Here is a 21,677-nt window from a genome sequence, read left to right on the forward strand (position 1 = left end):
ACATAAAACATAAAATACAACAAAATAAGTCAATGTCAAGGCTGAATCACTGGGGAGTTTGTTCTATGAAATATGGTATAAATTTATTAATACTAAAAACCTGAATGTACCACGGTCATTCTTTGTCTTTGCAATTTATCTTTATTCCCATAGACTTTGGGAACTTTTTGTCATTTGATATAACATTAATGATTTTCAATCTAATTCTAGAAACATGAAATAAGTTTTAAATATATTTGTCCTTAAAATAAAAAGCTGGGAATCTCTCAATTCATATCTGTTAACATGGTATTGGTAATGGGTTATAGATCAAATGATATTCAATAGATCAGTACTTAAAATTATGAAGTTATGATGTTAAAGACACAAAAACTTAATATGAAAATATTAAAATTTTATTATGCAAATATTTCTATTAACTGAAAACATGTATAACTAGTAATAAAATCTAAATATTTCTTTAAATGTGACCAAAATAAAAATTTTAAATTAAAAAATATAAAACATTATTTAATGTATTCTTAAATGAAATGATAAATCATGATCAATGCAATGGTTGAAGTTTAAAGTTTGTTTAACGACACTACTAGAGTACATTGATTTATTAATCATCAGCTATTGGATGTAAAACATTAGGTAACTTTGACATCTAGTCTTAGAGAGGAAACCTGCTGCATTTTTCCATTAGTGGCAAGGGATGTTTTACATACACCATCCCACAGAGAGGATAGCACATATACCATGGCATATCAGTCGTGGTGCACTGGCTGGAATGAGAAATAGCCTAATGGGCCCATTGAGTAGGATCGATCCTAGACAGACTATGCATTATAGACAAGCATTTTTCCACTGGTCTACATCCTGCAGTGAAATGGTTGAGGTCAGAGCTGGGACGTTGAACATTTTCACTTTTTTTTTTTCAACCCGAAAAAAACTTGACTTAACACAGTATTAACATATATGTCATAGTATAGCACGTGTTTACATGGACATCTGTCAAGTGTGAAGTCCGTCAGAGGTCAGGCAAGTCCAGGTGTCTACAGCAGTACAACATAGGTGTTCATCCCCATGTAACCAGAGTCCTGTAAACCGTGTTACATTGCCAACCAGATTCATCAATCTGTCAGCCCACTTGTAAACCATGGAATCCATTCAAATTAACGTCTGTCCTCAGCGGTGCCATTAAAATAGCTGTAACAGTGTTGAGCCAGGCAAAAATGTGTGTCCACTTCGAAATGTGGTGGAGAATATGAACTTAAAAGTTTGTTAGTTTAATGACACCACTAGAGCACACCGATTTATTAATCATCGGCTGTGTGTTGTGACCAGGCAGTTGCAGTGGTAAAGTGCTCATTTGATGTGTGGTCAGCCTAGGATCGATCCCCATTTGTAGACCCATTTGGCTATTTCTCATTCCAGCCAGTGCACCACAACTGGTATATCAAAGGCTGTGGTATGTACTACCCTGTCTGTGAGATGATGCATATAAAAGATCCCTTGCTGCTAATCGAAAAGAGTAGCCCACGAAGTGGCAACAGCAGGTTTTCTCTCTCAATATCTGCGTGGTCCTTAACCATATGTCTGATGCCATATAACCATAAATAAAATGTGTTGAGTGTGTCGTTAAATAAAACATTTCTTTCTTTCAATATGGAGCAACACTCAACAAACAGCCAAGTATATTTTTACTCTGCAGTTATTATGAACTTTAAATAAAGTATAAAAATAAACGTGAAGAAAAAAACCCATTATCAAAACCTAGTTGCAAAACAGCTCTCTGATGACAATAAATGATTCTATTTGCAAGGATATTATCTGATTCAAGGGGTCAATCATTACTCGTTCAATAATGGAATGTTTGATTGAATAAAACTTTCTGAACAACCTAGAAAGACTCAGGTTACAGCATTAAACCTCATACAATATGCAGCTCGAAGAAGCGTCAATGTTATGCGAGTTTATTGAAGAGATTTTCCCATACCAGGCATGTCTGTACACTGCCTTTCATGGATTACTTCTGCGTGCATGACACTTGGTAATATTTATGCATTTTGTTTGACATTTTAAGCTGTGATCCTTTCAAGCAAATTGAATTTGTTATAGTGTGTCTAAATTGTTGTGCAATTTAATCAAACAGTATTGTGTTGAAATAGTGGCATTCAATCTTCACCGACGATGACTTTTCCTATCTGATTTGGCGGTCACTCTGTGTTGTAATAAAATAGTGTGTGTGTGTTTTGTGTGTTGTGTGTATGTCTATCTGTGTGTATGTGTCTGTCTGTTGTGTGTGTGTGTGTGTGTGTGTGTGTGTGTGTGTGTGTGTGTTTTTGTGTGTGTATGTGTCTGTGTGTGTGTGGCGGGGGTATGTGTGTCTGTGTCTGTACATGTGTGTGTCTGTGTGTGTTTTTGTCTATGTGTATGTTGTGTGTCTGTCTGTATCTGTATCTGTGTATGTGTGTGTGTGTGTGTGTGTCTGAGTGTGTATGTGTGTGTTTGTCTGTGTTTGTGTGTATGTTGTGTGTGTGTGTATGTTGTGTGTATGTGTCTGTCTGTGTGTCTGTCTGAGTGTGTATGTGTGTGTTTGTCTGTGTCTGTGTATACATTGTGTGTCTGTCTGTGTGTGTGTGTGTGTGTGTGTGTGTGTGTGTGTGTGTATCTGTCTGTCTCTCTGTGTGTTTGTATGTGTCTGTCTGTCTGTGTCTATGTGGGTGGGTGGGTGGGTTGGTATGGTGCATGCATGTGTATGGCCAGGACAGCATACAGAATATAAGAAAAATAATTCAAAATTCAAATGACTTGAAGACCAGTTTTGCCTGGTTCACACTGGGTCACAGAGAGTTGTGGTTACTGTGTGTTGTGACCAGGTGCTTATTGTTAGTGACCAGCTGGACATCATTAGAGTCATGTTGAGGCAACCCTGACCATGTAATGTTACCTCTCTCTGGTCAGCTAACATGTGTTCTCAGTCACTGGACACTGGGCAGCTGCAGTGGTCATTCACAAACACCTGTACCCAACAGTATAGAGTTCTACATCTCTGTTGTGGATGCTGTCAGATAGAACAGGTGTGTGGATGGGGTGTTGACAGATCTGGGAGAGCATGAAGGGGATGGGAGGGTGAGAAAACAACAGAGTAAATTCCTGCTGAGCATCATAATTATCTAGGATTTATAAGATACAGGACGCCAAAAGAAATGCAAATCAGGGTTATGGTTAGTTTGTAATAGAATAGAAAGAAAGAAAGAAATGTTTTATTTAACGACGCACTCAACACATTTTATTTACGGTTATATGGCGTCAGTCTATACAGGTTACGGACTACACAGATTTGAGAGGAAACCCGCTGTCGCCACTACATGGGCTACTCTTTCCGATTAGCAGCAAGGGATCTTTTATTTGCGCTTCCCTCAGGCAGGATAGCACAAACCATGGCCTTTGTTGAACCAGTTATGGATCACTGGTCGATGCAAGTGGTTTGGAGTTAGTATCTGGATTAAAAATCCAATGCCACGACTGGGATCCGAACCCAGTACCTACCAGCCTGTAGACCGATGGCCTAACCATGACGCCACCGAGGCTGGTATAATAGAATAGTTGAAGTTTGTTTTATTCAACGACCTCACTAGAACACATTGAAGTACTGATCATCAGACACTGCCATAGGAAATGGGGGGGGGGGGGGGGGGGGAGAGAGACATGTGCCCTCCATTTTTCAGATATTTTGCTTTATATTTGCTTTATAATAGTGTAAAAGTGTGTAAATATAAAAGTGTACCCCCACACACCTTTTGGCACCTTCCTATGCCACTGTCAGATATTGGATGTCAAACATTTAGTAATTCTGACTCGTAGTCAATAGAGGAAGTCGACTACATTGTTCCATTAGTAGCAAGGGATCTTTTATATGCACTTTCTCACAGGATAGCACATACCACAGCCTTTGATATACTAGTCGTGGGGCACTGAATGGTACAGGTAAAACCCCAAATAGTCCGGGATCCAAGGTGTTAGGTGAAGTCAGGTTCAACCCATTTTTGAGGTCTTTCAGACCTATGGATCCCGGGCTAAAAGAATGGGTTCTAGGATGAAAGCATCTCGGGCTAGTTCTCTACCGACTGAACTAAATCCTGTCCCCATAATTAGAATAGACTTACTTGATTACAAATGCTCAATTCTTTGAAATAATAAATGGTACATCAACCTGTAATTCTCCTGAATCTCAATACAATGAAACTTCTCTAAACCAGATACCTCTTAAAACAAACTTTTTTCATGGTACGTGTTAATCCTTTCTTAAAAACTAAATTTAATGTCACCGCTGAAAATTGTATTTGATTTTTCTTTTGGTGTTTAGTATACATTCTAAAAAAGTGTGAGCTGAATTGTTTTCATCATCTACTGTTCTTTTCAGTTAGCACCACAGTCATTTATATCAGGCAGCACATACCACAGGTTTTAATACATAAACATATTGCTGAAGCACAAATTGGAATTGGAAATATTTCTGAGGAATCAGTTTCATACCTAGCTATTTTGAATGTCCATTATTTAACCTCCCCTCCAAGTGTGTGTGTGTGTGTGTGTGTGTGTGGTGCAGCCTTTAAAATATATATTATTCAAATTTCTACTGGGTATATATCGAAATTTGATTGTTTTGAGTGCATTTAAATCCACAATATATTGTATAATTCTGTGAATACAGTGAATTCTTACAACCTTTGTTCTCCCCAAGTGATTATTTATGCAATAGTCTTTCATGCCTGTATTAATAAACCACTTAGTCCAATATATCTGTCATCATACCTTTTATATTGGTTGTTAATATGACCAAACTAACAAGCAATATAAAGTGTTTGATGGCAGATATATTGGACTATAAAACACTTACATGTATGTATCTCTGATAATGCCAAGGAAAATTCTGTTAAAACTTAACACTAATCTGCCAACATAAATGTTAAGAACCAACCGAATGACCAGTCCAGCATGTGAATAGAACTAATCTCATTAAATTAATTTAAATTTTCATTTAATTAATTTCAACTTATTTTCGTGATTATATCCAATTAACGTTTAAGCACGCTGTCCTGGGCACACACTCCTCAGCTATCTGGGATGTCTGTCTAGGACAGTGGGTTAGTTGTTAGGTGGTTAGTGGTTAGTGAGAGAGAAGAGGGTGTATTGGCGTTACACCTACCCATTGAGCCCTTAAGAACTCGCTCTGAGTTGGAGCCGATACTGGGCTGCAAACCCTGTACCTACCAGGCTTAACCACTGCACCACCGAGGCCAGTTTTTAATTAACAATATATTTCTGTTATATTCACTTAAGGTTCAAACATGCTGTCCTGGACACACACCTCGGTTATCTGAGCTGTCTGTTCAGGAGAGAGGCTGAACAGTTAATGGTTAGAAAGGAAAGGAAACGAAATATTTTATTTAATGACACACTCAACACATTTTAATTATAGTTATATGGCGTCAGACATATGGTTAAGGACCACACATATATTGAGAGAGGAAACCCGCTGTCGCCACTTCATAGGCTACTCTTTCCGATTAGCAGCAAGGAAATTTTATATGCACCATCCCACAGACAGAGTAGTACATATGTGCTATCCTATCTGTGGGATGGTGCATATAAAAGATCCCTTGCGACTAATGAAAAAATGTAGCGGGTTTCCTCTCTAAGACTATACTATGTTAAAATGTTTGAAATCCAATAGCCTATGATTAATACATCAGTGTGCTCTAGTGGTGTTGTTGAACAAAACAAACTTTAACTTTAACTCTGGGTGGGAGCCAGTATTGAGATTTGAACCCAGTACTTAACAGGCTCAAATCCAACACTGGCTTGCTTAACCACATTGCCACCGACACCAACACTGGTTCTAAAACAAGCCAGGAAAGAAATGTATTGCACAAACCCACAACAATGAAACACTTCCTAATGAGACACTTCCTTCCCTGAGTGGTGAAGACTTAATTAAATCAACCCCAGGCTGTTACGGAACCACTGGTGACATTCCAAACAGTGATGCAACACTATCTGTACAGGCTGGGGCCCTGGACCACCTCCTGAAGAGATGGAACCTGTGTTATTCTAGCCAACACTCCACTTGCGTAACCAATCAGCTCTGTGTTCGCAGTGACATAACCTGGTCTAAATTATGCATAACTCACTGTTGATATAATGTAGTGTTAATTAACCAGCTATGAAATTCAACCTGAGTCTGAGGGATCTTGACTTGAGATAAATAAACACATGCTAGTGGGTTAATTAGAGCTTTCTTGTTGTGCCATACCTGTTAAAACAAAGATGTGCAACGCCTTAAGGGGGCTATAATATTAATGTTTGATTGACACGCAGATTGTGCTAGTATACATCTATCACCAAATCCAAATGGATTCAATCTTCACCAATTATGAAACAATAGATATAGATATGTTTGTATGCATTTATTATAATAGTATATTACTTGGTATACATGCATTTTCTTTTCCAGTGTTTCAATGTATTGCTGAGGGCCTAGTAGAAGATTAGCTTGTGCTAAACCTGTCACCCTCATTAAATAAAGTTATTATTATTATTATTATTATTATTATTATTATATATGTATTTGTGTGTGCTAAATCAGCTAAATAAAAAGAATGCATTTTAAATTGTTAGGTTCTTATTACTGGTTAAACCATCAGACATAAGGTTAGTTAGGTACAGGGTTCGCAACCTGGTACTGGCTCCCACCCAGAGCGAGTTTTAACGACTCAATAGGTACACCCTCTTCTCTCTCACTAACAACTAACAACTAACCCACTGTCCTGGACAGACGGCCCAGATAGCTGAGGTGCATGCACAGGACAGCATGCTTGAACATTAGTTGGATATAAGCATGAAAATAAGTTCAAATGAAATGAAATGAAATGAATTGGTATCAAATGGAAGGAAATAAAATGTCAGAAACAGTGAGGAGTCAGTGGAAGATTGGTAGATGTATAATGTCATCTGGTTAAATGACAGCATACACTGGGTTCATATCCTAGATAAACACAGGTTCCAACCCAGTTTATAAGTGCATGGCTAAGCTAATTAAACCATCATATTTTAGGCTGGTAGGTACTGGGTTCTTCTCCCGGTACCGGTTCCTACCCAGAATGAAGGAAGGAAGGAAATGTTTTATTTAACGACACACACAACACATTTTATTCACAAATATGTGGTGTCGGATATATGATTAAAGACCACACAGATATTGAGAGAGGAAACCCACTGTCGCCACTTCATGGGCTACTCTTTTCAATTAGCAGCAAGGGATCTTTTATATATGCACCATCCCGCAGACAGGATAGTACATACCACGGCCTTTGTTACACCTGTTGTGGAGCACTGGCTGGAATGAGAAATAGCCCAATGGGCCCACCGACGGTTATCAATCCTAGATTGATTGAACATCAGGTAAGCGCAGTACCACTGAGCTACGTTCCGCCCCTTACCCAGAAAGAATTTGATAACTCAGTGGGTAGATATAAGGCAACTACAGTGACTTCCTTCTCACTGATTGCTGAGAGGTTTTTGTCAGGACAGCATGTTTGAAAAAAATATATATAAATGAAATCGGCTCAAACTTCTGTTCATGGTGGCGAAGTGCTTCAGTAATCCGCTTTAGGGCTGGCAGGTTCTGGGTTCACATTCCTGTACCAGCTCCCACCTAAAGAAGGTTTTAATGGCTCAATGGGGACACCAAACTGACTTCTCTCTCACTAACCATTAACAACTAACCATCAACCCTCTGTCCTGAGGTTTCAATGTGCCCAGGACAGCAATGATTATTGACAGAGAAGTCAGTATTTAGGAGTTGGCCTCATGCTTTTAACTTTCTCTAGGCTCAAGCCGGTACTGAGATATGAACCCACCACCTACCAACCTTAATCCTGGTGGCTTAAACTCTCAGTCAATATTTCATCCCATGCATCAGAGGTGGCAGGACATAGCTCAGTGATAAAGCATTTGCTTGATGCGCAGTCAGTTTGGGATCGTTCCCCATCAGTGGGCCCCATTTGGGCTATTTCTCATTTCAGTCGGTGCACCATGACTGGTATATCAAAGGCTGTGTTATGTACTGTCTTGTGTGTAGGATGGTGCATACATAATATTCCTTGTTACTAATGGACAAATATAGCGTATTTTCTCTCTAAGACCATATGTTAGAAATTACCAAATGTTTGACGTCCGATAGCTGATGATTAATAAATCAATTTGCTCTAGGTGTGTCGTGAAACCAACAAACTTTTTTTAATTTTCCATACCTCAGAAGAATTTTGAAATTAACTTTCCATGTATCAGAAATTTTTTGAAATTAACTTTCCATGTATCAGAAGAATTTTGAAATTAACTTTCCATATATCAGAAGAATTTTGAAATTAACTTTCCATGTATCAGAAGAATTTTGAAATTAACTTTCCATGTATCAGAAGAATTTTGAAATTAACTTTCCATGTATCAGAAGAATTTTGAAATTAACTTTCCATGTATCAGAAGAATTTTGATGATGATGATGATGATGATAACTAGTTTAACGTGCCCATATACCACTAGGGTTTCGAACACGCCCATCCCGAGTCCGACAAGATCATTGGTTTGACTCAGGATGGAGGGGTGGGGGGGGGGGGTTGAAAATGGGCAGAATTTTTAAAATAGCAATTAGTAAAAAAGTTAATAGAATTAAAAAAAAAATTGACTGCCAAAAAAAAAAAGAATTGACTGCTCGGCCGAATATTTATATAATTTGGAGCATTTTAGTAGGACAGTCCAAAATTAAATAAGAGAAAGAAGAGAGAATCGGACTATTTAATAATATTTTTAAAAAAAGAAGTAATTTCGACATAAACTTTTAAATGCAGATCTAAAAGTTTAAAGTCCGATCGATATGTCCACGCGAGTGGCCTCGTTAAGGCCGTTTGGGTGCACAGTTTAAAGGGACAAGATGGGTTGCATCCCGTCAAGAAAACCCCTAGATTGACAGTCGATAGACGTTGAAGGTGTAGTGCTGTGCTGAAATACAGATCTTGAGAAGCCGGATCCGTCTGAACGAGAAAGAGTATCAGACTAGGGTATAGTCCAGTCATCATGGTTTGGTATAGTGGTGCGGATGGGCCGACTCCGGAGGATACGAGATGGTATCACTATAAAGCAAGGTAAAGTCTAGAAAAAGAGTAGTAGGGGCTGACCCCGCTTCCTATTTCTTCTTAGAGTGGGGCGGTCAATCTTCCAGTGCTGCTAGGACAGGCTCGGACATGTAGAGACTACACGTGAACAACCGTGGCGTTCTGCAGAATGGCCGTCATACGAGTCACGAAAAAACCCAAGAAATGGAGAAATGACGTGGAGGCAAGGAATCTCGCTAAAAAGAATCCAACCTGGTGGTGCAGGCTGTCAAAACGAGAAGCGTTCAATCAGTTCCAATGGCCGCATACATCCCAGTACAAAACTTCATTTCGATGACAAAAACAACGAAATGAAGGACCCCCAAGTCGAGCACACGAAAGCACGTGCAGTGTGCACACGCGAAACAAACACGTCTTACCGTGTGGAGCTCCAGACTGGGAATTTTGAAATTGACTTTCCATGTATCAGAAGAATCTTGAAAAATGTATTGCACAGGTGTCCATATTTCCACTAGCTTGCATATTACAGACACACACACACAACATGTTTACACCACCGCCCGTCTCTGCACACAACTAGTGCTTTGTCTAGTGTGGAAACAATGTGAAACATGATCGAGCAATTGAACAGTTTGTAACAAAGTCACTACACAAGGGTTGATTACAGGGCGAGGTACAAGCACAAACTTCATGTTCCTCTAATTTCCCCTTTCATCTATTCAGCAGAAAGTGGTGCACCACTTGATGGCATGTATTGGTTATCTCACAAATAATAAAACTCGCACACATTGTTTGGCCGATGTTTTCCTCAATCTCAGCTTAATGTCTTTTTAATGACTGAAACAGCTATCTTTTACAGCAGTTAGCACACCTTTTGTTAAAAGGAAACTCAAGGTGGGGTAGTACAGTGAAACCTGTCTAAACCGGACCCTGAATAAACCGGAAACCGGACCCTGAATAAACCGGACCCTGAATAAACCGGAATCCTGTCTAAACCGGACCCTGAATAAACCGGAAACCGGACCCTGAATAAACTGGAAACCGGAATCCTGTCAAAGCCAGACCCTGAATAAACCGGAAACCGGACCCTGAATAAACTGGAATCCTGTCCAAACTGGCCAAGTTTCATGGTTCCGAATTTTATAAATTGTAAAGAGTGATCCTTAAAACACAGAATTTTGTCTAAATCGGATAAATATAAATTCTCCGGCATGATCTAGTTTACACAGGTGTCACTGTATTAAATATATGTACTGCTCACCATGATTACCATGGAATATGTTTCTAGCATTGTTTGATAATATAATGGTCCTATTGTTATGCAACACATTGCAAATAACAAGATAAATATTTGTGACTGTTAAAAAATGTAAAATATAATAAATATGAAAGAAGAACAAAAAAAGATAGCTTATTTATATTTAACAATACAATATGAAAGTGAATAAAAACCAACAGCTTGTTTATATTCATCTGAAAATTAATTAAGGATCATCTAGTTTTGACTGTTTACAAGTACATGTATTTGTGAACAGTTCGTGAATAAAAAGCACAGAAATTAATGTTCTGTGTATACAGAGGATATTGGTAAGTAACTATAGAGTTGTAATCACACTGATGGGCTACTCATAAGTAATTTCTTCATCTCAGTACATACCCAGTAGATACAGAATATGTAAAAACTATCAATATCAGGTTTAAACCATGTCGGCATGGACAACTACTGCTAGGTGCTTTTTTGGCTTAAATACAATTCAGGTGGTGGCTAATTAATTTCCAGACCCTGTGTTAGTCTGAACTCAAGATGAATAGAGTCTGAGACTTTTAACATCATGGCAAACTGTATATGTGTGAGATAATAATGTCTGTAGAGTATGACAGACCAGGATTCTTTAAAGGAAATATTTCATTTAACGACACGCTTAACAAATTTTATTTACAGTTATATGGTGTCGGACATATGGTTAAGGACCACACAGATATTGAGGGAGGAAACCCACTGTCGCCACTTCATGGGCTACTCTTTTATATGCACCACCCCATAGACAGGACAGTACATACCACAGCCTTTGATGTACCAGTCGTGGTGTACTGGCTGGAGTGAGAAATAGCGCACTGGGCCCACTGACAGGGATCAATACCATGAAAGAAAACTCTGGTCTGCATTAAGAATACATGCATATTATTATTCATCAAGGGCATAGAGTGCAGTTATGGCAGCATATGCATTAATGGAAATTTAGTTTCTTTGTGTGTAAATAAACACACTGTAGGAAAAACGATCCTACAGGAAATTTGCCAAAGGCTTTGTTGGGTGCACTTACAGTTTGCAATGGGAAGTAAACATATGAATAATTGAATATGAACAAATATTATCTCATGAATATTCATAGCAAATCTTGCATGGCATTCAGATCAGATTTTAGGTTTACCTGCCACTTTGTTATTGATATGGATAAAAATGGAGTCAATTTTCCTAACAAATCTCAAATACAATTTCATTTTGTGTGAAATACATGCATCATGTCTGTCTGTTAGTGTTAACAGTAATAAATACTGGTTAAATATACTATGTGTAAGAGGCTTCACTACTCTTAGTGGTCACATCATTACTCTTATGGCTTGGCAGGTACTGGGTTCGTATCCCAGTACCTGCTCCCACCAAGAAAATGTTTTAATGGTTGTGGGCGGGATCTCGAGATGGAATAAAACCACAGCTGGGGTATGTGACATTGATATAGTGCTTGAACCTTAATGGGATATATAAGCTTAGATATCATATTAAATAAAATTAAATGTAATTATATGAATAGAGGATAATTATCAAATTTATTTTCTCAGTAAGGGAATCTAAGACAGTACTCACTGTTTTAGCTACACGTAGCAGTGATATACCTATTGCTTAAATAAAAGTGAAGCTGTTTTCTCTCTAAAAACCAGATTTTGCTGCTGTCAATCAAACGTAGACCTGTTTTGAGATAAGTGTGACGTAAGAAATTCCTTCACAATTTCATTACCTTGTGTGTGAGATCACTCACAGCGTGTCTGCGGGTTTCTCGCTACAGGTACGCACAAATTCCTCAGCTATCTGGAAAACAAGAAGAAGAAAAAAAAGGTCTGAAATTTTCAGGATGATATAGTGTGTCTATACATAGCCTGTGTAGACACAGGTGGTGGGACTTAATAGCATTCTTTAAATCTGAAACAAAAATACAGCCAAATGTGCTCAACAGAGCCATATCTATAGTTGGGGGTGGCAGTTCATGAACAGACATTGATAAAGTTTGTTTTGTTATTCTGACATGTATAGTCTTCAGCGAAAATCTGCTACATTTTGTCATTACAAGCAAGAGGGGTTGGTATGTTTCCCAGTGGTGAAAATCTGCTACATTTTGTCATTACAAGCAAGAGGGGGTGGTATGTTTCCCAGTGGTGAAAATCTGCTACATTTTGTCATTACAAGCAAGAGGGGGTGGTATGTTTCCCAGTGGTGAAAATCTGCTACATTTTGTCATTACAAGCAAGAGGGGGTGGTATGTTTCCCAGTGGTGAAAATCTGCTACATTTTGTCATTACAAGCAAGAGGGGGTGGTATGTTTCCCAGTGGTGAAAATCTGCTACATTTTGTCATTACAAGCAAGAGGGGGTGGTATGTTTCCCAGTGGTGAGAATCTGCTACATTTTGTCATTACAAGCAAGAGGGGGTGGTATGTTTCCCAGTGGTGAGAATCTGCTACATTTTGTCATTACAAGCAAGAGGGGGTGGTATGTTTCCCAGTGGTGAGAATCTGCTACATTTTGTCATTACAAGCAAGAGGGGGTGGTATGTTTCCCAGTGGTGAGAATCTGCTACATTTCGTCATTACAAGCAAGAGGGGGTGGTATGTTTCCCAGTGGTGAGAATCTGCTACATTTCGTCATTACAAGCAAGAGGGGGTGGTATGTTTCCCAGTGGTGAGAATCTGCTACATTTCGTCATTACAAGCAAGGGGGGTTGGTATGTTTCCCAGTGGTGAGAATCTGCTACATTTCGTCATTACAAGCAAGGGGGGTTGGTATGTTTCCCAGTGGTGAGAATCTGCAACATTTCGTCATTACAAGCAAGGGGGGTTGGTATGTTTCCCAGTGGTGAAAATCTGCTACATTTCGTCATTACAAGCAAGGGGGGTTGGTATGTTTCCCAGTGGTGAAAATCTGCTACATTTCGTCATTACAAGCAAGAGGGGGTGGTATGTTTTCCAGTGGTGAAAATCTGCTATATTTCGTCATTACAAGCAAGAGGGGGTGGTATGTTTCCCAGTGGTGAAAATCTGCTACATTTCGTCATTACAAGCAAGAGGGGGTGGTATGTTTCCCAGTGGTGAAAATCTGCTACATTTCGTCATTACAAGCAAGAGGGGTTGGTATGTTTCCCAGTGGTGAAAATCTGCTACATTTCGTCATTACAAGCAAGAGGGGGTGGTATGTTTCCCAGTGGTGAAAATCTGCTACATTTTGTCATTACAAGCAAGAGGGGGTGGTATGTTTCCCAGTGGTGAGAATCTGCTACATTTTGTCATTACAAGCAAGAGGGGGTGGTATGTTTCCCAGTGGTGACAATCTGCTACATTTTGTCATTACAAGCAAGAGGGGGTGGTATGTTTCCCAGTGGTGAAAATCTGCTACATTTTGTCATTACAAGCAAGAGGGGGTGGTATGTTTCCCAGTGGTGAAAATCTGCTACATTTTGTCATTACAAGCAAGAGGGGGTGGTATGTTTCCCAGTGGTGAAAATCTGCTACATTTTGTCATTACAAGCAAGAGGGGGTGGTATGTTTCCCAGTGGTGAAAATCTGCTACATTTTGTCATTACAAGCAAGAGGGGGTGGTATGTTTCCCAGTGGTGAGAATCTGCTACATTTTGTCATTACAAGCAAGAGGGGGTGGTATGTAATTACAAGCAAGAGGGGGTGGTATGTAATTACAAGCAAGGGGGGGTGGTATGTTTCCCAGTGGTGAAATTGCTTTCTTGATGGGCAGTTGGTCTAAGATCGATCTTTGTCGGTAGGCCCATCGTTCCAGCCATGCAATGCCATGGTATGTGCAATCCTGTCTGTGGGATGGTGCATAAAAAAATCCCTTGCTACTATAATGGAAAAAAGTGGCATGTTTTCTCTCTAAGACTATACGTTAATATTACCAAATATTTGACATCCAATAGCTGATGATTAATAAATCAATGTGCTTTAGTGGTGTCGTTAAACAAAACAAACTAACTTTTTACAAGCAAGAGATTTTTTGCCTGTTCCCAAAGACAGGATAACACATACGACAGTCTTTAGCTTACCATTCATGGGGCATTGGTTGGAATAGAAAAATAAAACCCTAAAAATACAAATAGAAAAAGGAAAGAAATATTTTATTTAACAACGTACCTAAATATACAAATAAGCATCCTTTCTAGTATAAATTTTATCTTTTTGTCTACCTGGAGAAGACCCCCAAAATACTGTGCCCTAGTTCATTTTACTACCCTCTCCCCCATATAACCCTGCTCAAGCAGCCATCTCTAATATGCAGCCACCTATCTTAACAGAAAATCTTACAATTCTCCAAATTAATCTAATGTAGCATAACTCTCCTAAATTAAACAGCCAATTGTTTTAAAAAGCATCCTTCCTTTCACTAAAATAATTTGATACTGTGAAACAAAATTACTTTTCAATTAAACAACTTTTTAAAGTGTTTACTTAACACATTTGACTGTTGGTATATGTAAAAATATACCAATAAAAGAAACAGAAATATTAATTAACTTTTTTATTATATTATTATTATTATTATTATTATTATTATTTAAAATTATTTAGTTTGAGGGCAGGATTTAGCTCAGTTGGTTGAGTGCTCACTTGAGGTGCTTGCATCGCAGGATCGAACCTCCTCGGTGGATTCAATCAACTGATAATTTTATTTTTTTCTCATTCCATCTAGTGCACGACAACTGGTCAAAGGCTGTGGTATGTGCTTTCCTGTCTGTGGGAAAGTGCATATAGAAGGTCCCTTGCTGCATTAGAACAAACGTAGTGAATTTCCTCTGACGACTACATATCATAAATTACGAAATGTTTGACATCCTATAGCCGATGGTTAATTAATCAATCGAGTTGCAGTGTTCGAGATTAAAATTTTCGGGCAGTATCCTAGTTGAATACTAACATTTAAAAATCTGGTATCCCACCTGAGAATTTAGTATTATATGGTATCCCGGTGGGATACTGGGTTCTTGAAGTCTGGTATCCAAAATTAAATTCTGGTATCCCCGGGATATCGGGATACCGTTAATCTCAAACACTGAGTTGTCTAGTGCTGTTAACACTTTATTCAGTTTTAACAGTATGCAGGCCTTTTAAGACAGGTATCTTTTCAGTAGAATTATTCTGTACTTCTAACCACAAACAACTAACCTACTGTCCTGGTCAGAAAGCAGAGTGTCTGCCCAGGACAGTGTGCTTGAACCTTAATTGGATAGAAGCATGAAAGTAAGAATAAATGAATGAAATATTCTGAACTCTATATTATTAATGACTTTTGACATTATAGTAACAGACACTTTTAATACAGGTGGCAACATGCATGATTTCAAATCAATAATTAATAACCGTGGGATATCATGTGAACGGGCACTGCTGTTGGTCAGCTGAACAGATTATTTGACATGGGTCACCAGCATGGCAGGACATGTGGTCAACACGGACACAGGAAATTGAGTGTTACCGGGATACAGAACTCTGTTTGAGAAGCACATGCATCCAAAGCCATTACAATACAGACAAAGACCGCAGATAATACGCAGATTATATTTCCCACTTTCAATTTTATTAAGACTTATGATGGCCGTTATGATTGGCAAATCTCGGGATTCACTATATAGTCAGGAAGATTATATTGTCTAATTATAATGTGTATGGTCTATGTTTCTAAATAGAAATCCATCTAATTCAGACTTGGGGATTATGTTTTTCCACGTTTGATTTTGTAAAGACTTACGATGACCATTATAATTGACAAATGTCAGGCTTCAGTATATAGACCTGCAGATAATACTGTACATAAAGTATAGCCTACCTGTCTAAAGTGAAACCCACCTGATTCAGACTTGGCCATTATAAAACCAATTTCAGTGTCTAGACTTAAGATCATACAATCTACATTTGAGACAGAATTAGCTTGATATCACTTTCAATTCAAACTAAATGACAACACTATGAAAGGAAAGGAATATTGGTTTAACAACACCTTAGCACATGTTACACTATGGCAATTTGTTGTCTAACATATAGTTATAGTTTGATATCTTTGTTAAAGGAAAACCTGTAACTGCCACACAGACTACTCTTACCAAAAGGCAGCAAGTGATCTTTTACATGCACTCTAGTGTATAGACAGAATATGATGTGCCACAGATTGGGTATAGAACCCTGAATCCATCAAATCTGCTTAATTCCATGACCATTGAACCTCCTGCAAATTAGCTCTAACACTCACTGACCTACACCCCACCCACACTACTGGAGAGTGCATATAAAAGATCCCTTGCTGCTTATCAGAAAGTATAGCCTATGCAACAGCAGTACATTTCCTCCTTTTCTCTTTGTCTCTTGATAATTAAGTGTCTTAATTAATAACTATATGTCAGCCCTCTACGTTAACTTTTCCATCTAGGAGCAGGATGGCGCCTATTTGTATTTTTATACAGATAGTATGAAATGTTTTAGTCATCAAATGAAAAAAAATGTTCACATATGTAACCAAATCGGTCGCAATGTAGAGAAAGAAAGAAAGAAATGTTTTATTTAACAATGCTCTCAACACATTTTATTTATGGTTATAACTGGTTCAACAAAGGCCATGGTTTGTGCTATCCTGCCTGTGGGAAGCTCAAATAAAAGATCCCTTTCTGCTAATCGGAAGAGTAGCCCATGTAGTGGCGACAGCGGGTTTCCTCTCAAAATCTGTGTGGTCCTTAACCATATGTCCGACGCCATATAACCATAAATAAAATGTGTTGAGTGCGTCGTTAAATAAAACATTTCTTTCTTTCACTATGTCACTGAGGCTGTACATATGCTTTTCAAAAGACATGCCCTATGAGACAGAAGTACATTTCCTCTCACTCTCTCTTTCTTGAACTAGTGTCATAATGTCCATTAATTGAACACCAATTAGCCTCAGTTCAAAATGGGCTGAGGTGTTCTTCAAATATTCCTTTTCTAACTATTATTGCTATGCTATTGAGGACATCCTTTTCAGAAGACATCGCCTGTGCAACAATAGTGCATTTCATCTCACTCTCTCTCTTTCCTGAACTATATACAGTCATAATGTCCCTTCATTAGACACCAATTAACCTTAGTTTAAAATCTGCCGATGTGTCATTCAAAAGTTCCTTTCCTTTCTTAATTATCACTATGCCGCAGACATCAAGTCGATCATTATAAATTTTTACGTCAACCCATACAGCAGAAGAGAGATTCCAGTGAAAGGATGAGTTACACAGCCTTGAGAAGGACAATCAAGGACTTCATGTGCGTGTGTGTGTGCATGCACGTGGTTGTGTGCCATGTCGTGGCTGCTGAAGTGTAATTACACGGCCTGCATGTGACAGATGGGCTGTCCGTGCGGCAACATCACCGAACCCGTCTCGAGACGTGTGGCAGGCTGTGCAGCAGTAATTACACAGTCCCAACACTGCAGCACAAATCAGCACTTTCAAACACCAACTCATTATTTTTTCTCGCAGTCGGTGTCGAGGACCGGCAGGATGGCTTTGCACCAATTATTGGGAGATCTTTTCAATCACTTTGCCAGTAAAATGGATAGTGTGATTTCCACCAAAAAAAAAAGAAAGAAAGAAAAAAGGGGGAAAAAAAAGGAAGAAGTAAAAAGTGTGGGCCATAAAGGATGAAGAGTCAGTTGATAGTTGAAGCCTTATGTCCGGCACATCTAACAGCGGTGTAAATGTGTAAAAAAAAAAAAAACCTGACAAAATGCTCTGTGATTTTAGTTGAGATGGGTAATAAAAGAAAAGGATACTAAAAACATCACGCCACATGCTTAGCCTAATCCAAAATGGCAAAAATAAAGAGAGAAAAAACTGCTGTGGTATTTCCTTGCTTCATTGTGCTCCATGGTAGAGATGTAAGTCTGGGGTAATGAGCTGCATTATTTACCACGGAAAGAAAAAGGCATATTTGTTCAACTACATCTCAGCAACACTTTAAACTACAGCTATTTGGAGTCTAACATATGGTTATTTTGACAAAGTTGAGTAAGAGAGAGAGAGGAAACCCATTCCCAATGATACAGCAGAAAATGATCTTTTATAACGTACTTTCTCCCAGAGGCAGGACAGTATATACATTTTAATGGATCAGTGGGGCCTTTGTTGGGATGGTCAGTCTACAGAGGGCAATTGAACCTGTGGCCCATCGCACCTCTGGCAGGCACACTACTACTGATCTACATCCCTCCCTTTGAGTAGCAGAATGCTTGTTTTGTTCCCCTTTTTTTTCATTCCAAATTACCAGTGTCTTATCACAATGTGCATTTTTTTAAAATCCTTTGATATTTTTTGGTAGGAGGAGCCAATCTATGTGCTGACAGTGGGTTAACTCTTCTCACTGTTTACACCAAGTATCAAAATAACAATATATTAACACACCAAATAGCTGTAGTTTAAAATGTTTTCATGTGTGTGTCACATTACAGAAGTTTCTTTTACTTGAATCTTGTATTACATAATACGCTCTTCTCTCGGATAATAAAAATGAAAAGGATGTCTCCATCACGTTTAAATTCCAGACTGATGACATCACATGTCAGAGGTGGATCCAAAGGGGGAACCATGGCACCCATCCCCTTAAACATGTCAGAGGTGGATCCAAAGGGGGAACCATGGCACCCATCCCCTTAAACATATGTCAGAGGTGGATCCAAAGGGGGAACCAGGGCACCCATCCCCCTTAAACACATGACAGAGGTGGATCCAAAGGGGGAACCAGGGCACCCATCCCCTTAAACACATGTCAGAGGTGGATCCAAAGGGGGAACCAGGGCACCCATCCCCTTAAACACATGTCAGAGGTGGATCCAAAGGGGGAACCAGGGCACCCATCCCCTTAAACACATGTCAGAGGTGGATCCAAAGGGGGAACCATGGCACCCATCCCCTTAAACACATGTCAGAGGTGGATCCAAAGGGGGAACCAGGGCACCCATCCCCTTAAACATATGTCAGAGGTGGATCCAAAGGGGGAACCAGGGCACCCATCCCCCTTAAACACATGACAGAGGTGGATCCAAAGGGGGAACCAGGGCACCCATCCCCTTAAACACATGTCAGAGGTGGATCCAAAGGGGGAACCAGGGCACCCATCCCCTTAAACACATGTCAGAGGTGGATCCAAAGGGGAACCAGGGCACCCATCCCCTTAAACACATTCAGAGGTGGATCCAAAGGGGGAACCATGGCACCCATCCCCTTAAACACATGTCAGAGGTGGATCCAAAGGGGGAACCAGGGCACCCATCCCCTTAAACATGTCATAGGTGGATCCAAAGGGGGAACCAGGGCACCCATCCCCTTAAACACGTCAGAGGTGGATCCAAAGGGGGAACCAGGGCACCCATCCCCTTAAACACATGTCAGAGGTGGATCCAAAGGGGGAACCAGGGCACCCATCCCCTTAAACATGTCAGAGGTGGATCCAAAGGGGGAACCATGGCACCCATCCCCTTAAACACATGTCAGAGGTGGATCCAAAGGGGGAACCATGGCACCCATCCCCGTAAACATATTTAAATGCTCATTTTCTTCTTCTTTTCATCCCCTCCCCCACTGTTATGCCGTTTTGAAAAGGTGGTTCTTAATTGTGCCCTTTTTTCATTTGCATCCACAGTCCCATGAACGCTTCGCACCCTCGTGTGAGGCACTTCATGCCTCACCATAACACTAAACGACTCCCCCCCCCCCCCCTCTCAAAATCCACAGTCCCACGAACGCTTCGCACCCTCATGTGAGGCACTTCATGCCTCACCGTAACACTAAACGACTCCCCCCTCCCCCCTCTCAAAATCCACAGTCCCATGAACGCTTCGGACCCTCGTGTGAGGCACTTCATGCCTCACCATAACACTAAACGACTCCCCCCCCTCCCCTCTCAAAATCCACAGTCCCATGAACGCTTCGCACCCTCGTGTGAGGCACTTCATGCCTCACCATAACACTAAACGACTCCCCCCCCTTCTCAAAATCCACAGTCCCATGAACGCTTCGCACCCTCGTGTGAGGCACTTCATGCCTCACCATAACACTAAACGACTCCCCCCCCCTCTCAAAATCCACAGTCCCATGAACACTTCGCACCATCGTGTGATGCACTTCATGCCTCACCATAACACTAAACAACTCCCCCCCCCCTCAAAATCCACAGTCCCATGAACGCTTCGCACCCTCGTGTGAGGCACTTCATGCCTCACCATAACACTAAACAACTCCCCCCCCCCTCAAAATCCACAGTCCCATGAACGCTTCGCACCCTCGTGTGAGGCACTTCATGCCTCACCATAACTCTAAACAACTCCCCCCCCTCAAAATCCACAGTCCCATGAACGCTTCGCACCCTCGTGTGAGGCACTTCATGCCTCACCATAACACTAAACAACTCCCCCCCCTCAAAATCCACAGTCCCATGAACGCTTCGCACCCTCGTGTGAGGCACTTCATGCCTCACCATAACACTAAACGACTCCCCCCACCCCTCTCAAAATCCACAGTCCCATGAACGCTTCGTACCCTCGTGTGAGGCACTTCATGCCTCACCATAACACTAAACGACTCCCCCCCCCCTCAAAATCCACAGTCCCATGAACGCTTCGCACCCTCGTGTGAGGCACTTCATGCCTCACCATAACACTAAACGACTCCCCCCCCTCAAAATCCACAGTCCCATGAACGCTTCGCACCCTCGTGTGAGGCACTTCATGCCTCACCATAACACTAAACGACTCCCCCACCCCTCTCAAAATCCAGTCCCATGAACGCTTCGCACCCTCGTGTGAGGCACTTCATGCCTCACCATAACACTAAACGACTCCCCCCCCCCCTCTCAAAATCCACAGTGCCATGAACGCTTCGCACCCTCGTGTGAGGCACTTCATGCCTCACCATAACACTAAACGACTCCCCCCCCCTCTCAAAATCCACAGTCCCATGAACGCTTCGCACCCTCGTGTGAGGCACTTCATGCCTCACCATAACACTAAACGACTCCCCCCCCCCCCTCTCAAAATCCACAGTCCCATGAACGCTTCGCACCCTCGTGTGAGGCACTTCATGCCTCACCATAACACTAAACCCACCCCCCCCCCCCCCTCAAAATCCTGGCAACGGGCCTGGTCCACCCCTACACCTTGCAAAATATTTCCTGAACCTGTCTCCCATATAACCACTGTTAGTTAGTAGTAAATTCTCTTGTA

The 21,677-nt window shown here is 40.5% G+C and overlaps 1 protein-coding gene across 2 annotated transcripts in view; it reads right to left on the reverse strand.

The window, feature by feature from the left end:
* Window positions 1-21,677, reverse strand: part of LOC121385772 (semaphorin-2A-like) — a 205,508-nt gene that overhangs the window by 110,514 nt on the left and 73,317 nt on the right. For both annotated transcript variants that reach the window (XM_041516561.1, XM_041516553.1), the window contains one exon: window positions 12,179-12,249. The gene's annotated coding sequence lies outside the window, so the exon portion shown is untranslated. The remainder of the gene's footprint in view (window positions 1-12,178; window positions 12,250-21,677) is intronic.

This window comes from Gigantopelta aegis, chromosome 2, assembly GCF_016097555.1.
Source record: "Gigantopelta aegis isolate Gae_Host chromosome 2, Gae_host_genome, whole genome shotgun sequence".
NCBI classification, from domain to species: Eukaryota; Metazoa; Mollusca; class Gastropoda; order Neomphalida; family Peltospiridae; genus Gigantopelta; species Gigantopelta aegis.